An 18,098-nucleotide genomic window follows, 5' to 3' on the forward strand; every position below is an offset into this window, starting at 1 on the left:
ATTCCATATTTTTTGACCCAAGCCAGTGTAGTTTATAATTCCAAGAGCATTTACCAAGGCTTTTACTAATACTGTCCATAATAGTATATATTTATCAAACGTTCAGAGTAAATTCTAAACTATGGTAGGTAAGTGTTTGCAATTGAATATTTAGTTTATATTGCTATTTTCTGTCATATATATTTCTGGTTATTTCTTTTTCCGATGATTTTGAACTTTTTTCTGAGAAAGCAGACCTTTTTATAAAAAGTAACTAACTGATATTTTCATAAAAGTAATAATATTACAAAAGTAATAGTACAAAGTAATATTACAAAAAATTCCATACTTATGTGGAGAACTTTAGACTCCCTGTATATTAAAAAATTAATGAAATATTACGTAATCTAACCCGACATTTGTGTGAAAAATGTCTATTTGGAAATAAAACACGTTTTAAAATACGCACCAAATAAAGCACTTCTATCTCCGCCATATTGGAAAAGGTTATATAGCCTTGTGTGGAGGTGGTGGTGGGTCAGCATGGTGGCCCGGCCGCGGCCGTGTTGCCGCTTTTCAACTTGCCAGGTGTGACGTATTAAAAATAAAGTGCGGATTTTTATTCTGGGGTTTTTTGTTTTTATTTATTTTCTTAAGAACGACTTCAAATTTTTCGAAAGTGAGATAGCAGAAAATTCTAGAATTAATTGCTTTATTTAATTATGCTAATTCCAAAATATAGTGAAAGAGCCCATTGTGATTAGTTTTTTTACGGTTATTAGCTATCTGTACACTTCGCACGTTAGGGGTTCTAAAAAGAACAATGTTCGACGGCAAGGTCTGTTAGTAAACATTTTTAAGCTTAAAGTATCACAACACTATTTATTTAAACCAAAAACTCGTAATACAAAACTAAAGTGTCAAAACCAATGACAATATCAGGAAATAAATAAATGCAGCAACTTGACATTTTTTTACAGCAGAGCTACCACCTGAATCCTCAGTGCGAAATTTAAATTCCAGTTAGTCAGCCCGGCGCCGAATATATCCATGTTAGGCAACAATGAATTTAAATATCGCCAATCGATTATGTAACTAAAAGCTGAATTGATATCAAATCTATACTAATATAAAATCCTTAAGTGACTGACATACTGATTAATCACGATCCTGCTCAAACAACTCAACGTAAGAACCTCAATTTTGGCATACAGGTTGATTCTAGGGTGTAGAGGTTCGATAAGAAGGGATTTTTCGAAATTCCACTTCCAAGGGGGTGAGACCACCCCTCAAATATTACAATATTTTTTATTTAAAACACGGTCAAGTTTCCGAAAAAAAGCTTAAACACGTATATTTTATTTTGTTTTTTTACATATTTTAAGATTTTTTAAAATGTATACAGGCTGTTTCGAAAAATCTGGTCATTGATTAATCACGATCCTGCTTAAAGCGCTTGACGTAAAAAAATCTGATTTCTGGAAACAGATTGACTTTAGGGTGTAGAGGTTTGATAAGAATGGATTTTCAAAACTCGAATTCTAAAGGGGTGAAACTATTCCTCAAATATTAAAATACTTTTATTTAAAAACCGGTGAGTTTTTCGAAAAACTCTTAAACACGTATATTTTATTTTGTTGTTTTACATATTTTAAGATTTTTTATAAATTTATACAGGGTGTTTCATAACATATAACCATTGAGTAATCACGATTCTGCTTAAACTGCTTGACGTTTAAAGCTGATTTTTTGGCAATCGGATTGACTATGGGGTGTAGAGGTTCGATAAAGAGGGGTTTCTCGAATCTCAAATTCCAAGAGGGTGAAAACGCCTCTCAAATTACAATATTTGTTATTTAAAAACGGTTAGTCTTTTCGGGAAAACGCTTGGACAAGCATAATTTATTTGGTTTTTACATATTTTGAAATATTTTAAAAACCATACAGGGTGTTCCAAAAGTTGGGTAATTTCTTAACCACGATTCTGCTTAAACTGCTTAACGTAAAAGCTTATTTTGGCAAACGGATTTTTCGAAAGTGAAATTCCAACGAGATGAAACTACCCCTCAAATATTACCAAGTTATATCATAATATCGCCATATTGTTTTTTCTCATGCTGACATAAATGTGAGAAAATTTTATCCAGTTTGTATGTTAATGGAAATTCTTGCTTTGCTTTATCATCACCATTACAAATGATTAATTCGACGCGAACGAAGTCGCTGGTACACGCTAGTATATGTATATAGGTATTAACATCATATTTTGATAGGTATATGATTTCAGTTCTGAATATTTTTTTAGATGAAATATAATAAGTAAAACAAAAATTTATTTTTAAACCAAACTTCCCTAAACTACAGCCAAAACAACTTTTATGACGTTTTAAGTGTTTTAGAGATTTTTGTCTACATATTGTTCCGTCTTTTTAGATCTTTCTCAATAGATATGTCGGATATAGCTTCAGAACTGCTATAAAAGAACTCGAAAAGTTTTATAGATACCTATCAGGTTGTTATTACTTTATCGTCTAGTGGAGTATTCCTGGGAAAATATATTTATATATAGATACGTGGCTATAAGGGTGTTTTTAAGAGATTTTTCACATTTTAAGATCGCTTCAACTTGTGAGTATTGATATTTCATATTTGTTCTTACTTTTTCTATGAAATACATCTCTTTGGTTATTCCATATTGTATATAAAGACAGTGGGGCAATTAGAGGTGGGGTGGGGGTGGGGGTAATTAGCCCCACCAGATCACTGGAGCGGGTCTTATACCTTGGTTTTATCCTCAAAGCAATATTATATTATAGTGACCTAAGCCCCCCAAAAATACTTTAGCCTCCTTAAAAGTCTGTGCCTCGTTGCGCCCCTGTGTAAAGAATAAGTTAATGCTTACTCACTGCCATTATTCGCTGACGAGTGTTTGACACGCATCAGAAGATGGTTATGTATGGTATTTTTTTCATGAGTTTTTCTGTGACTGAAAAGCCCGATACGTGATGTTATCTCTCTTCCGCACTCCGGACATTCAAAAATATCATTACTTTGTTGCCTTTTTGGTTGTCGTTGTTAGTTGAGTTTTCCATTCTCGCGTTCTATGCGGTGCTTTCTCCCACTGATTCTGCATGTTAATCCCCTTTAAGTTTTTGTGGAAAATATCCTTGTACCCTTTGAGTCCACTCGGTTTCCTCTTACCGGCTACAAGCTCACTATAAACAAGTTATTTCGGTACGCGATTTTCTTGCATTCATACGTAACCAGCCCATCTTAAGCGGGATTTAGTAATCATGACTTCAGCGCTCTCGCAGCTAGCTTTTTCATGACCTGATACCTTTGAGACGTGGTGGTATCATTTGATTCTTAACAGTTGTCTAAGGTGTCTCTGTTGCAACTTGTTTAATGCGTTCATCTGCCGGGAGTCAGCACCAAAGTTTCGCTTCCATATAACATTGTGTGTATTATTAATGAGAGCCCAAGTAGCATTTTCACGACTTACGATCACATGTTTACTAAACACAACGTTGGATTAGTTACAAAAAATAGTTAGCTCCCTACCTTGGGTATTAAAATAAATTTAAACACGTTTTTATAACGTTGTGCCGACGTTGGATTAGTACTACAGCAAAGTAGAAGCTTCTGCGACGTCGAATAAACGTTGTCTTGTAACCTTTTTTGCTTAAGTGATCTTTAGGTGATTCGGACAACGTAGTTACAACGTTGGACAATATAGAGTTTTCCAACGTCAGTTTCAGGACCTATTCCAACGTTATGCAAACGTCGTCTGTTTTACTTCAGTGAAATTCCAACGGATGAAACTACCCCTTAAATATTACCAAGTTATATCATAATAGCGCCATATTGTTTTTTCTTATGCTGACATAAATGTGAGAAAATTTTATCCAGTTTGTATGTTAATGGAAATTCTTGCTTTGCTTTATCATCACCACTACAAATGATTAATTCGACGCGAACGAAGTCGCTGGTACACGCTAGTATATGTATATAGGTATTAACATCATATTTTGATAGGTATATGATTTCAGTTCTGAATGTTTTTTTAGATGAAATATAATAAGTAAAACAAAAATTTATTTTTAAACCAAACTTCCCTAAACTACAGCCAAAACAACTTTTATGACGTTTTAAGTGTTTTAGAGATTTTTGTCTAGATTTTAGATCTTTCTCAATAGATATGTCGGATATAGCTTCAGAACTGCTATAAAAGAACACGAAAAGTTTTATAGATACCTATCAGGTTGTTAGTACTTTATCGTCTAGTAAACCAAACCAAACCAAGCCCCCCAAAAATACTTTAGCCTCCTTAAAAGTCTGTGCCTCGTTGCGCCCCTGTGTAAAGAATAAGTTAATGCTTACTCACTGCCATTATTCGCTGACGAGTGTTTGACACGCAACAGAAAATGGTTATGCATGGTGTTTTTTTCATGAGTTTTTCTGTGACTGAAAAGCCCGATACGTGATGTTATCTCTCTTCCGCACTCCGGACATTCAAAAATATCATTACCTACTTTGTTGCCTTTTTGGTTGTCGTTGTTAGTTGAGTTTTCCATTCTCGCGTTCTATGCGGTGCTTTCTCCCACTGATTCTGCATTTTAATCCCCTTTAAGTTTTTGTGGAAAATATCCTTGTACCCTTTGAGTCCACTCGGTTTCCTCTTACCGGCTACAAGCTCACTATAAACAAGAGATTTCGGTACGCGATTTTCTTGCATTCATACGTAACCAGCCCATCTTAAGCGGGATTTAGTAATCATGACTTCAGCGCTCTCGCAGCTAGCTTTTTCATGACCTGATACCTTTGAGACGTGGTGGTATCATTTGATTCTTAACAGTTTTCTAAGGTGTCTCTGTTGCAACTTGTTTAATGCGTTCATGTGCCGGGGGTCGGCACCCAAGTTTCGCTTCCATATAATGAGAGCCCAAGTAGCATTTTTACGACTTGCGATCACATGTTTACTAAACACAACGTTGGATTAGTTACAAAAAATAGTTAGCTCCCTACCTTGGGTATTAAAATAAATTTAAACGTTTTTATAACGTTGTGCCGACGTTGGATTAGTACTACAGCAAAGTAGAAGCTTCTGCGACGTCGAATAAATGTTGTCTTGTAACCTTTTTGCTTAAGTGATCTTTAGGTGATTTGGACAACGTAGTTACAACGTTGGATAATATAGAGTTTTCCGACGTCAGTTTCAGGACCTATTCCAACGTTATGCAAACGTCGTCTGTTTTACTAATTCCAACGTTGTTTAGATTTCCTTATTCTTACGTTGGTAGGACGTAGAGTCACTACCTTTTTGCAACTGTATTGAACCATAACCTTAAATCTTAAATTTTCAATTCATTGTTCTGTTCAGTCAGACAGTTCAGTGCTGTTTTTGTTTTTATAAAAAAAAAACTTAATTAAAATGGGACATAAGAAAGGTACATATAAAACTAAATTTAAATATACATCGACATATATTACCGACACTTCCTCGTTTATTTAGATTATAGAGGGCGGCACAAGCTAGACTCTAGAATGACTAAATTAGGCAATCTTGCGACTAGTATACTACCTGTTAAGGCCGAACTGCGACTTTATTAGTCCAGTATGCGACTACTCGAACTACTCCATCTTAATCTCCAAAACAACAAAGTTAAAGCCGCCATGTTGTTAAATAAGAAAATGTTTCGTTCTTAAAATAGCAATTCCTGCTTTTTGAATACATTAACTTGAAATATTTGACCCTAAAAAATACGCGGAAACAATTTTTTCGAATGCGAATAAATTATTCTCATTTTACTAAAAAAAAAATTCAAGAAAATTTTTAAAACTTCTTTAATTTCAAGGCCCATTAGTATTTTTTAAAGTAGAAACAATACATTTATCAATAAAGTTGTTTGCGTTTAACTTTTTACCTTGGGTAACGAGTTACAGAGTCGGTTAAAGTGTTTCAATAATTATGATCTTCAAACATCCTCCACACTTAAATACTTTTGTTTTGTTTTCCTTCACTGCCATCTGACATATGTCTCTAACTAAATTATAAATATAATATTTTTACTATAATTATCCCAATTTAGGATAAAATGCGACTTAGACGCCATATTAGTTTTGTATTTCTGTGAATTAGGATTTTAAACAACGTTGCAGTTTGTACTAAATTAGGCTTCTAGCCAACGTCGGTATCCAACGTCGTTTCGACCCAAAAATTATTCTCCAAACTAGTGCAGATTATGGTTGGCACGAGGTTGTGCCGACGTTGCGCGCCGACGCACAGTGCTTCGTCCCATGGACAAAAATCAAAAAATAAGTTAAAATTTACTAATATCTGAATATATAATTTTATACTTATAGCAATGTTCAACCATCCTGTATATTATTTTTCATAAACAGCGTTTTTGTTAGCAAATATTTTCACTAAAAATAAATTTTGCGATCATTATCTCATCAGTGAAAAGAATAACATTCATAGTAGTTCTGTATATTATGGAGTTAAACGGGTACGTACTTAATTGAAAACCACTATGGATATTGTTAAACAAGGTATGTACTTTAAATTTATTTCTAAACAAGTTCGTGATTGTTTAGTTTTTATTTATTTTTTAAGATGATTCTTAAATGGGTATAAAAATTTTATTTTTTCAAACTTCAAAAAGGCATTTAAAAAAAACATATCAAAACATATCGTATTTATTGAATATTTTTGTTGCCATATTCATACACTTTTAATTTTTGTATAGTTCACCTGCGTCTGCTTGCGACGAACTTTATTTTATAATACTTTTCAGATGGAGTAAAATTGATAAGCAATGCCGATCTGGCTAATACTTGGCTTGATCATAAGGACAAGAACTCAAAATTATTTGTATTTCAAAAAATATGTTCTTATTAGATAGTGATGAACCTTCCAGTCAAATGAGACACCACTTGTGCCCGAAAAAGTCCACTATGTTGGTTGTGTCCTAAAGTAAATTTATAGTATCTTAAGTTTTTTTTTTAATTAAATATAACATTAATGTTTCTTTTTCATTAAAGAAAAACATTTTTATCTTATATTAGGCTTATATTGTAGGAATCATGTTCTAATGTTATTTCAATTCTTTTTTATCACAGGAATTTATTTAATACTTACACCGTTTTCATACTATAACTTATTATTTGCTTAGATGGAACACAGCTCCAACATTATTATTATTTATAAGATTTTTTTTTCATAAACGTGGGACTAAGAACATCATCATTTAGTACAATGAGAGTACTCATCATTTGTGTCAAATAAACCTAGTTTGAATAAATTGCTTACAATAAAAGAGAAGTTTTGGATTTTTGTCCTCTAGAGGCCATATGTTCGAAGCACTGTGCGACGTTTGGTCGCGTAACACAACGTTGTCCCGACGTCCAAATGCTGCTTGGGAGACTAAGTTACTGATACTTGCTATACTTAGTATTGATAAGTTTTCTGATTTAAAATTACTTTTCCGCATGTACAGTGCTGTATTGCAGAATATACACGCTGTGTAAAAAAATCCAATTTTAAAATTCGGAATAAATCTTAATTTATTCCAAATATGTAAACTCTTCCACCTTCAATCCTATCTAGACAGATGAGTGGTGGCTATGGGTTTTGCTCTTTCATTTGTTGATAAATCTTCTTGTGTCGCATCCCAACGTTGTCTGCTCTCAGTTTTTTCTGACAGCTTGTTCCACACTGATGTTCATAAAGGCAGTTGTGTCAGTCACACGCATATGTGATCTAATTCGATGCTTTGTATGACATATTATGACATTCAAGAAAATAAAATAGAGAGCTAATACGAGGGACTATAAATGACTAAAAATAATTTATCCAGTAGCTGATTAGTCCTAGAGGCAAGTATAGGATATTGCAAGTTTTTCTTTTGAATGGTTAACTTATACAAAAATAAAATTGATGGAATATCTTTGTTACAGGAATAGTTAAATTAATTATTTTAATTAGTTACTTATATCTAACTAAACAGTCAACGTAAATCTTTTTATTTAGTCGGGCAATCCTTAAGTTGAACGAATTAGTATAAGCGCTTATTTTTATATTTTCCTTTTAAAACAAAAGCTTTTTGTAAACGAGCGGATTAAAGGTACCTAATTCTTATTTTTATCTCAATCTTATCTTCGAACTCTGCAAATAATCCCACTCCGTTTTGAACTAAATCCTTGAAAAATCACAAGTTCTTTTCAAATCACTGGCGTATCCAGAAAGGGAGGTTTGGAGTTGTATTATCTCTCAAGATTTAAAAAACAAATATAATAATTAAATTCATACTATTATGAATCTAATTATCACATGCTTAGGATATGATGTGGAAACAACGAAAACGACCCAGTCCACTAGTTCGTTGTACTATACTTTAGTTTTTGCTAAGTTCATTTTAAGACCCACTTTATTGCTGGCTGTATTTAGTTCGTTAGTTTGTGCTTGTAGTTCTTCAGGGCTATTGGCAATAAGGACTATTTCATCAGCGAATCTTAGATGGTTGAGATATTCTTCATCTATTCTTAATCCTTTGTTGGTTCAGTCCAGTTGGCGGAAGATTTCTTCTAGTGTTGCTGTAAACAGCTTTGGAGATATCGCGTCTTTATTTCTGATGAATAATTACAGAATTTTTTAGGCGTTTCAAATCATCCAGATTTAATATGATTTTTTAGTAAAGTATATTTGTATATTACCTTTTTCATCTTTTAAATAAATAAATTTATGAAAAACATTGATATTTTTTTTATAATATTAATAATATTAATTTGTGCCTATTTCGTTGCTTAATTACACACTAATAATATCAATATCCTAATATAATCCTAGCGAAAAATATATCGGAAGCGCTACTGTATCGAATAAAGACCGTTGCTTAGTAAATTCATTAAAAACGATTTAACTTTGTTTTCCTACTGTAATAAAGTTTTCGTTGTTTTCAGATCTTTTTAAGTAAAGTGCTAAAGAGAAAAAAATGAGGAGGAATGTTAAGTTTTTCTTTGATGTCTTTGTAAATGCTTTTTCGATTGTTTCAGTATTTTCAAATAATTTTCTCAAAGAACAGTAAAGGTTTTTATACTAAAAGAATGTTAATTTTATTTCAAAATGAAAATTTTAGTTAGTTTTCTGTATTAAAATTTTTTTTACATTTTATATACAAAAAATATTCCAAATTTTATAATACATTAAAATGTTGGTAATACAGTAAATTTAATAAGAGAACAATTACATAATGTAATTTGTCTACAACCGTTTAGTTATAACGTTTATACATCACTATTTCTTTTAGTATTTCAATTACGTTATGAGATTCATAACACAACTAGTGGTGTTATGAATCTATAACACAACTAGTTTTTATAATAATGAAAAACAACTACGAACATCTGAATAATTATATTAATTTTTGATACAAATTCCTACTACTAATTATTATAAATATTAATAACACATTTTTTACACTTCTTCAAAACAATTTCTGCTGCTGATGATGATGACGATGATAATAGCGAAGGTCTAACTGAAATAGATTGGGCTGTTGATCGGTTTGGCTCGCACTCGGGCTGGCATGCTTCCTCAGCGATTCTTGATCCCAAAATGTGCTGCGCAACAATTTTCTTGTTTTCTTTTAATGTATCTATATATCCCTCTGCGACGGAACTACTTCTCCAACACCGCGGAACTACTTCTCCACATGACCACAAATTAACTACAACAGATGCGAAAGAATACCGAATTACGCGTTCAGGTTTCTGTGACCTTCAGAAAGAGTTCATAGACAATCCTCATCAATGTATAGTTTGGGTTATTATTTGTTTGGGTGAAAATAATCTACACCAATATGTTATCGAGGCATACAAAAAGGTCCACAGACTTCGAGACATACGAAAAATCAAGTCCATTTAGCGTGTGTCGCAATTTTTGCACCTTAAAAAATTAGTTTTTTATAGCTATAGCAACTGCAGCGACTATGAAAAAAGCTGTGTGATTTTCATAGAAAATAAGGGCACCTGTAATTCATTTGAGAATGTTATAAATCGCTAAAAGAGGTTTCAAATCTCTTGGATTTCTATTAATATTAAATAATTTTTATTAAAAATTGAACTAAAATTGTTAGTATCATTAAAAACAATTCAAATTCAAAAATTTTATCAGTCAAATTCCCTCATTTAAGGTGAATATTAAAGTAAATATAAATACAGCTCATTCTAAGCTCTACTTATCTTTAAGAAAAATTTAAATCATCGTTGCAATTGGGCCTTAATACCATTTCGAATGAACCATAGTATTAATAATGTACATTATAATAATAATAAATTTTATATCATAGTGTGTATTAAAACTACTAAAACACTTTTAAATTGATATTATATTAACAACTTTTGTTTTTTAATCCAAAAAAAAGTTACCAATTTTCTCAATCAAAATATTTGTGGTCCTGAAAAGGACCTTCGTTTTCCCATGTCCGTCAAGGTAGGTAATGGGTAAACGGTAAAAAAACAGGATAATGAAATTTAAAAAATTACAAAAATTGTTCAAAAGTGCCTCCCTCTTGCATTAAACAATAACCCAAACGATCATAAAATCCCCTCCACACATTGGATAACATATCAGGGGTGACAGTGTCAAAGGCATTAAATATTTTCTGTCTTAACTGCTCCAAGTTTTTAATTTCTTCATGGCCGTAAATTTTAGATTGTATGTACTCCCATAAAATCATTCACCGAGAAGTCAGGCGAAATTAAATGTCAGTCTAAACAAAACTGTAATTTTTGAAAACTTGTCAAAATTTGGACACACGCTAACTGGACTTGATTTTCCTATGTCTCGAAGTCTGTGGACTTTTCTGTATAATCTCACAGTAATTTAATAGATTGCTCGTCATATTATATCAGCTCGTAGGAGATTAGGAAAAAAAAAGATATTTATAGTTTAAAAAATAATTTATTTAACAAAATTTAATTAAAGACGTGACAAAATAGTTACATTTCTATTGGTTCTATCGGACTTTTTTCGACTGTATAAATCTTTATTTTTTGTACTAACTTTAATGCATAAAATATTTTCAATCTAATAAATAATTTAATGATGTAAATAAGAGGAAATTTCTCACATGGGTGGTCAAATTCTATAGTTTTCATTATATCAAACAGCCTCTGAATGTTTTATTCAGTGCAAAACTCATCAAAATTTAATATAAATAATTTTTCCAGCCCGTCAAAAAAAAATGAACAAATTTTTCCACTTTCATGATCAAAGGCTTTTAAATGGGTAAATAATTTCGAGTTATCCAGAGATTCGGATTCTTTTGCAAATTTTAGACAAATATCACATTGATGTATTTGAAGACCCTTTTTAATGATGTAGTCAAACATAATTAAAGGCATTTTGAGTTGAAATCTTTTCTCAGAGGCTGTTTGATATAATGAAAACTATAAAATTTGACCACCCATGTGAGAAATTTCCTCTTATTTACATCATTAAATGATTTATTAGATTGAAAATATTTGATGTATTAAAGTTTACAAATAAAGATTTATATAGTCGAAAAAAGTCCGATAGAACCAATAGAAAGGTAACTATTTTGTCACATTTTTAATTAAATTTTGTTAAATAAATTAATTTTTTATACTATAAATATCTTTTTTTTCCTTATAAATAAACACATTTGCATCCCATTTTAAATAAGATATATAAATTACCAAAACTTAGCAATAACAGTTCAAAAGTTCAACAATAATCCTACACTGCGTTTTTAAAAAGAAACATATAACCACGCACTATGTCATTCCAGCAAGCGAATACGACACAGCATATGTTTCCGGACTAAACGACTGGTGTATTTACACCACTCAATAGGCGTGTCGGGTTTGCCGAGCGGTTTCCGATTCAGTCGCTTTCTTTCGCATCTGTTATAGGTAATTTGTGACATGACGCTTAACCCATTAGTAGATCTGCCCCCGAGTCCGCCAGCAATGAGGCACAATTATAATTAAAAAAATGTGACAAATCTCATAGTTAAAGGTGTTAAAAGTGGGCAACTAATAAACGAAAATTAAAACAGCATTTTCTTATTTTTCAGTTGTAGATAAAACGTTGTACATGACACGTGCGTTTAAACATGATTACAACACCCGTGTGAATCGTTCACACTCGTTGTTGTAGTCATATTCATAAACACACTTGTACTGTAAACATCTATTAATAATCGCTGTGATTTAACACGGACTATCTACTATTGATCTTTAAAAATTTCTTTATGCAGTGTGGTGCATCGGAACACGGGACATAGGAAATCCCATGTAAATTTTGAAAAGGTAAAATATTATCCCCCCAGATGATTTTATGCAAAAATTGTATTAGATATTTTGAAGAGGCGTTAAAGTTTTACTTTCGTCTAGAATTTTGTTTCATTTGCAATAGGCATCTAAAAGTTATTTGCAAAAACATACCTTCAAATTACTAAAAATTTATAATACGGCCCAGAGAAAGCTACAATTAAAATACCAACAAAAATATGATTCTGTCATTGTTTACTATTTTTACATCTTGTTTACTATTTTTTTTTGGTTATTTATGTGTTTTGTAAGGGATGATTTTTTTTCTGAATTGGGAATGATTATCTACAAAAGAATTAGTCTCGGAATTAGTTGAAATGAGAATAGAATTCGTGGAGTGTGACTTGATTGCTGTTCATTACTCAATCACTGGCAGGCCTGGATCATACCACATACATCCACAATAATTTAACAAATAAGAGAAATATTTGTAACTAAAGGAACTTTATACTATACTAATTAAAAAAATGTTTACACAACCCCTTATTCACAGCCAAAAAATACTCCAAGTGATTGTAAAATTCACGTCCCACAATACAAAGCTGTTAAGGGGAGAATCTTTAGCATTCCACGGGGATGTCGTTTTAAGTTCGTCTAAATTTCTGTATTTAATATGCCCATAAAAGTCGCTCGGCGAAAGGTCCTGTGGTCTTTTCCTACTGTAATTCCAATCAAACTAGAAATTAGAATATTTTTCTTTTTCCAACATGAAGAATATTCAAATTATTGCTGTTTTCTTCCTGTTAACGCGTAAGGAGCCATCTGGTCTACTCTGTTATCTGTGATTATCTATATATACAGGGTGTTTCAAAACAAATGCGAAAAACTTCAGGGGGTGATTGCTTGTTCAAAATAAAGGGTAGTTTGCTTTATAAACATTGGGTCAAAAGTCAACCATTAGGGGGATATCGCGGTACAAAGATGGCGGGAAAATAATGTTTTTATTTTTTATCTTGAAAACGAAAAGAGACTAATGAAATTTTATGGAAGCATTACTGTTATGAAAACACACTTTCTGGTACTTTTTTCACTTTTTTAAAATGAGTGGAAGGGGTTGAAATAAACTACCCCTATCATTCTTGTTAACGAAATTTAAAGAAAAATCTTATCAAACACATGCAAAAAAAATAATTTGGATAGTTTAGTTTGTTTAGAAACTTTTTTATCTCTTGTATTTTTTTGATAAAACTCACCGATTTGAAATTAAAAATAAAATGTAAAAAACATTACATGTCAGGACAAAAACATTTTTCTGATCAAAGAATCTAGTGGGCTGCTGTAATTTTTTTGGAAAAAATCTTGTCGGCCGCTGTTACTTTTAGGATGTTCCCTAACCATTATTTTATTTGACATTACTCTACTGCAATACGTTATTATCTAGATGATTATTATTATCGTTATTATCACTAGATTCTTAATCTAAAAATGTTTTTGATATGACATGTAATGCTTTACATTTTATTTTAATTTCAAATCGGTGAGTTTTATCAAAAATACAAGAACAGAAAAGCGTTCTAAACAAACAAACTATCAAATATTTTGCATCTGTTGAAGATTTTCTTTAAACCTAGTAGCAAAACAATAAAGAACAGTTCTTCAGCCCCTCCGCTAAAAATGAAAAAATGCCCAGGATTATGTGTTTTCATAACAATAATAGTTCCATAAAGTTTCATTAATCTCTCTTTCGTTTTCAAGATAAAAAATAAAAACGATATTCCTCACCATCTGTGTGCACGATATCTATCGTTGACTTTGATAACGTTGACTATTTGAACTAAGTAATCACCTGAATTTCGCATTACCTAAGCCTCTACTGTATCTCTAATGAAGATGCTGATTCATTCATCACTGACTCATCAACGCCCAGGCCAAACCCTTGACCATAGAAAGCTGAAATTTTGCACAGGGGTTCCTTTTATTATGTTTACGTAAGATAAGAAAGGATTTTTTTAAAATTCATCCCCTAAAGGGGTAAAAAGGAGGTGGAATATTACAATATTTTTTATTTAAAAACGGTCAAGTTTCCGAAAAAACGCTTAAACACGTATAATTTTATTTTCTTTTTTTACATATATTAAGATTTTTTTAAAAACGTATACAGGGTGTTTCAGAAGATTTGGTCATTGATTAATCACGATCCTGCTTAAAGCGCTTGATGTAAAAAGTTGATTTTGGAAAAACGGATTGACTTTAGGGTGCCAGAGGTTCGATAAGAAGGGATTTTTTCGAAACTCGAGGAATTCTAAGGAAAGTGAAACCACCCCTCAAATATTAGAATATTTTTTATTTAAAAACCGGTGAGTTTTTCGGAAAAACTCTTAAACTTGTATATTTTATTTTGTTGTTTTACATATTTTAAGATTTTTTAAAAATTTATACAGGGTGTTTCATAAAATATAACCATTGAGTAATCACGATTCTACTTAAACTGCTTGACGTCTAAAGCCGATTTTTGGCAAACGGATTGACTGTGGGGTGTAGAGGTTCGATAAGGAGGGGTTTCTCGAATTTCAAATTCCAAGCGGGTGAAAACGACCCTCAAAGATTACAATATTTGTTATTTAAAAAACGGTGAGCCTTTCGGGAAAACACTTGGACACGCATAATTGATTTTGTTTTTATACATATTTTGAAATTTTTTAAAAAATCATACAGGGTGTTCCAAAAAGTGGGGTAATTGATTAACCACGATTCTGCTTAAACTACTTGACGTAAAAAGCTTATTTTTGGCAAACAGATTTTTCGAAAGTCAAATTCCAACAAGATGAAACTACCCCTCAAATATTATGCCAAGTTATATAATAATATCGCCATATTGAATTTTCTCATGCTGACATAAATGTGAGAAAATTTTATCTTAGTTTGTATGTTAATGGAAATTCTTGCTTTGCTTTATCATCGGCATTACAAATCATTCGACGCGAACGAAGCATATACGTATTACTTTTTACAAATATACTCAGGGTTCCCTATTTAACCCCGTGTGCAATTTCTGTGCCGTAAGAAAAAGACAACATAACCCAGCTCCATATTAAAACTGCATAAGTCTATTTCACCCGGATATGGATTGAACTGCGATTGCGCCAAACTCCGATTGATTGTTGTTTTAGTTCTGTTTGTATTACTTTTTATTTGTGCGCGTAAAAGAGTGATTTTGTTTAGTTTATTGTTTCCAACTATTTTTTTATATTTTTCCAACTCCATGATAATGTGTTATAAATAATAAAAATATAAATCAAATTGAGGTTAGGGGAAATGTCAGTCAACCACTTCCCTTTAAAAACATCGACCAATGAAAACTTCTTCAGGTGAGGCATGCTCAGTTAAATGAATATCCGGGTGAAATAGACTTATGCAGAATTCCATATTGTTCTTTCACTGTTTGGGCTTCACTTTTTGGAGATTAGGCTGAGTATATTTGTAAAAAGTAATACGTATATGGAACGAAGTCGCGGGTACACACTAGTAACCTATAAAAGGCGGACCGCCAGAACAGTTAGTCACTGTTGCCCTGCAGTTTTACGATTTTAAGTTTAGAAAATATATTTGTTTACTATATTGTATTTAATAATATTAGACAATGATTAAAACTAAGTATTCTTGTGTAACCTTAGAGGAATATGTATTGGAATAACTGTTTTCTAAATGCACCTTTTTTGATTTATCTATTATGTGTATTACATTAAACTCTATTATAAACTAATGGATTTTTATTCATACTCCGCGTTTACTTATTTTTCTGAAGCCACCACAACGTTTGGCCTCGATTGCTTCGAGAAATAGTACGATAAATATAAACCCGTGTTATAAAAATTTTGTGGAAATTGATCAAAATGTTTTCCGAAATAGACCAAAACGCGCCGATCTGTTTCGGAGTTTGCAACCGAGGTTCTCCACAACATAAGAAAAACATTGAGTTTACATCTGAAACTATTTCCAGAAATGTTTTGCGAAATGTTTCACGAAATATTTCTATAAATATTTTCAGCCAAATGCCGTTTAATCACCGTTAACTTTTTCAAAAGTTACGAAAATCTTAATTATTTTATACAAAATTACTCTATTTGATACCTTCAAATTTTTGTATGTAAAATGTGACATCGAATTTGCACACAATCACACTTTTACAATGACACAATTACATATTTGCTGGTATTTTAATTGTAGCTTTCTCTGTGCCGTATTATAAATTTTACTTATTTGAAGGTAGATTTTTCAAATAACTTTTAAATGACTATTCGAGATGAAATGAAAAAGTCTAATACCCTTTAAAAAAGTCTAATACAACTTTTGCTTAATATTATCTGTGGAGATAACGTTTGACCTTTTCAAAATTTACATGGGATTTCCTATGTCCCGTGTTCCGATGCACACGGTATATATTTTTGGCATTTTGAAAAATAAATCTGATTGGTTGTAGCGCTAACAATTTTATAATTTGCTGTATCTAGCTTTGATACAAGTATATCGGCAGCAGTTGGCTAGAACTCAATTTTGTTTTTCCAAAATATATTTTTTTGAAAAACATATTTATAAATAGATTTCCCACCTTTAAATAGAATACGTAAAGAACATAATAAACTTGTAGTGAATTCGAAATAATATGGTGTTAAGCATTTGAAGTTAAGGGCCGTGCAATTCTCTATTATCTTAATCCAGCTTAAATTAAGTTGCTACGAGTATGTTTATTTAACTCAGCGTAATATAATCCTGAAGGTCCTGATTATATTGTAGTTGCTACAAACGATATAAGCAAAGATACTGTGGAAACAATACTGCAAATACACTGGAAATAGTAGAAAAATAGATATATTTGGAACAACTAATACACAGCTCGGCATATCTATTACCAGAAATCAACAGAAGAATTAAGTTAGAATGGAGTAATCATGCAATGAGTATCGTCTGATAAGCCTTATGTGTCATACATTAAAAGTGTTTCTGCGTGTCCTGCACGCTAGACTATGGAGAAGGATTGACGAAAATATAAGTGAAACTCAATTCGGCTTTAGAAGTGGGCTGGGAACCAGAGATGCTTTGTTCTCAATACAGGTTTTAGTCCAAAAATGCCTTGATCAGCAGACAAGTGCCTTCGTATGTTTCATTGATTATGAGAAGGCATTTGATAACGTGAAACATGACAAGCTGATACATTTACTGAAGCGGATTGGGTTAGATGGCAAAGACATCAGAATCATTAGAAACTTATATTGGAATCAGTCAACTTATATAAAAATCGGAAATATGCAATAGCAAACAAAATATCGAAAATATCAGGATACAAGTGGAAGATCAAAATATAGAAAGGGTAAGAAGATTTAAGTACTTGGGTTGCTGGTTGAATGATAAATGGGATACTGATGAAGAAATCAAACATAGAATTGAAATAGCCAGAAACACTTTTTTCAAAATGAAAACTTTACTCTGCAACCGAGACCTGAATCTGACTACTCGATGGCGAGCTACCAAATGCTATGTACTCACTACATTGTTATACGGAGTTGAGGGATGGACGTTGAAGGCACGGACCATGTCACGCTTGGATTCATTTGAGATGTGGTTATACCGACGAATGTTGAAAGTATCCTGGACCGAACGAATAACAAATCTCGAAGTATTAGAAAGAATGTGTAAGGACCAAGAACTATTAACTACAATAAAACGACGGAAAGCAGCATATTTTGGTCATATTTTTCGAAATAACAAATATAGTTTCCTACAGCTGATCGTTGAGGGAAAGATTGAAGGACGACGAGGCATCG

Source organism: Sitophilus oryzae, unplaced genomic scaffold, assembly GCF_002938485.1.
Source record: "Sitophilus oryzae breed Bouriz unplaced genomic scaffold, Soryzae_2.0 scaffold_1440_pilon_pilon, whole genome shotgun sequence".
In the NCBI taxonomy this organism is placed as follows: domain Eukaryota; kingdom Metazoa; phylum Arthropoda; class Insecta; order Coleoptera; family Curculionidae; genus Sitophilus; species Sitophilus oryzae.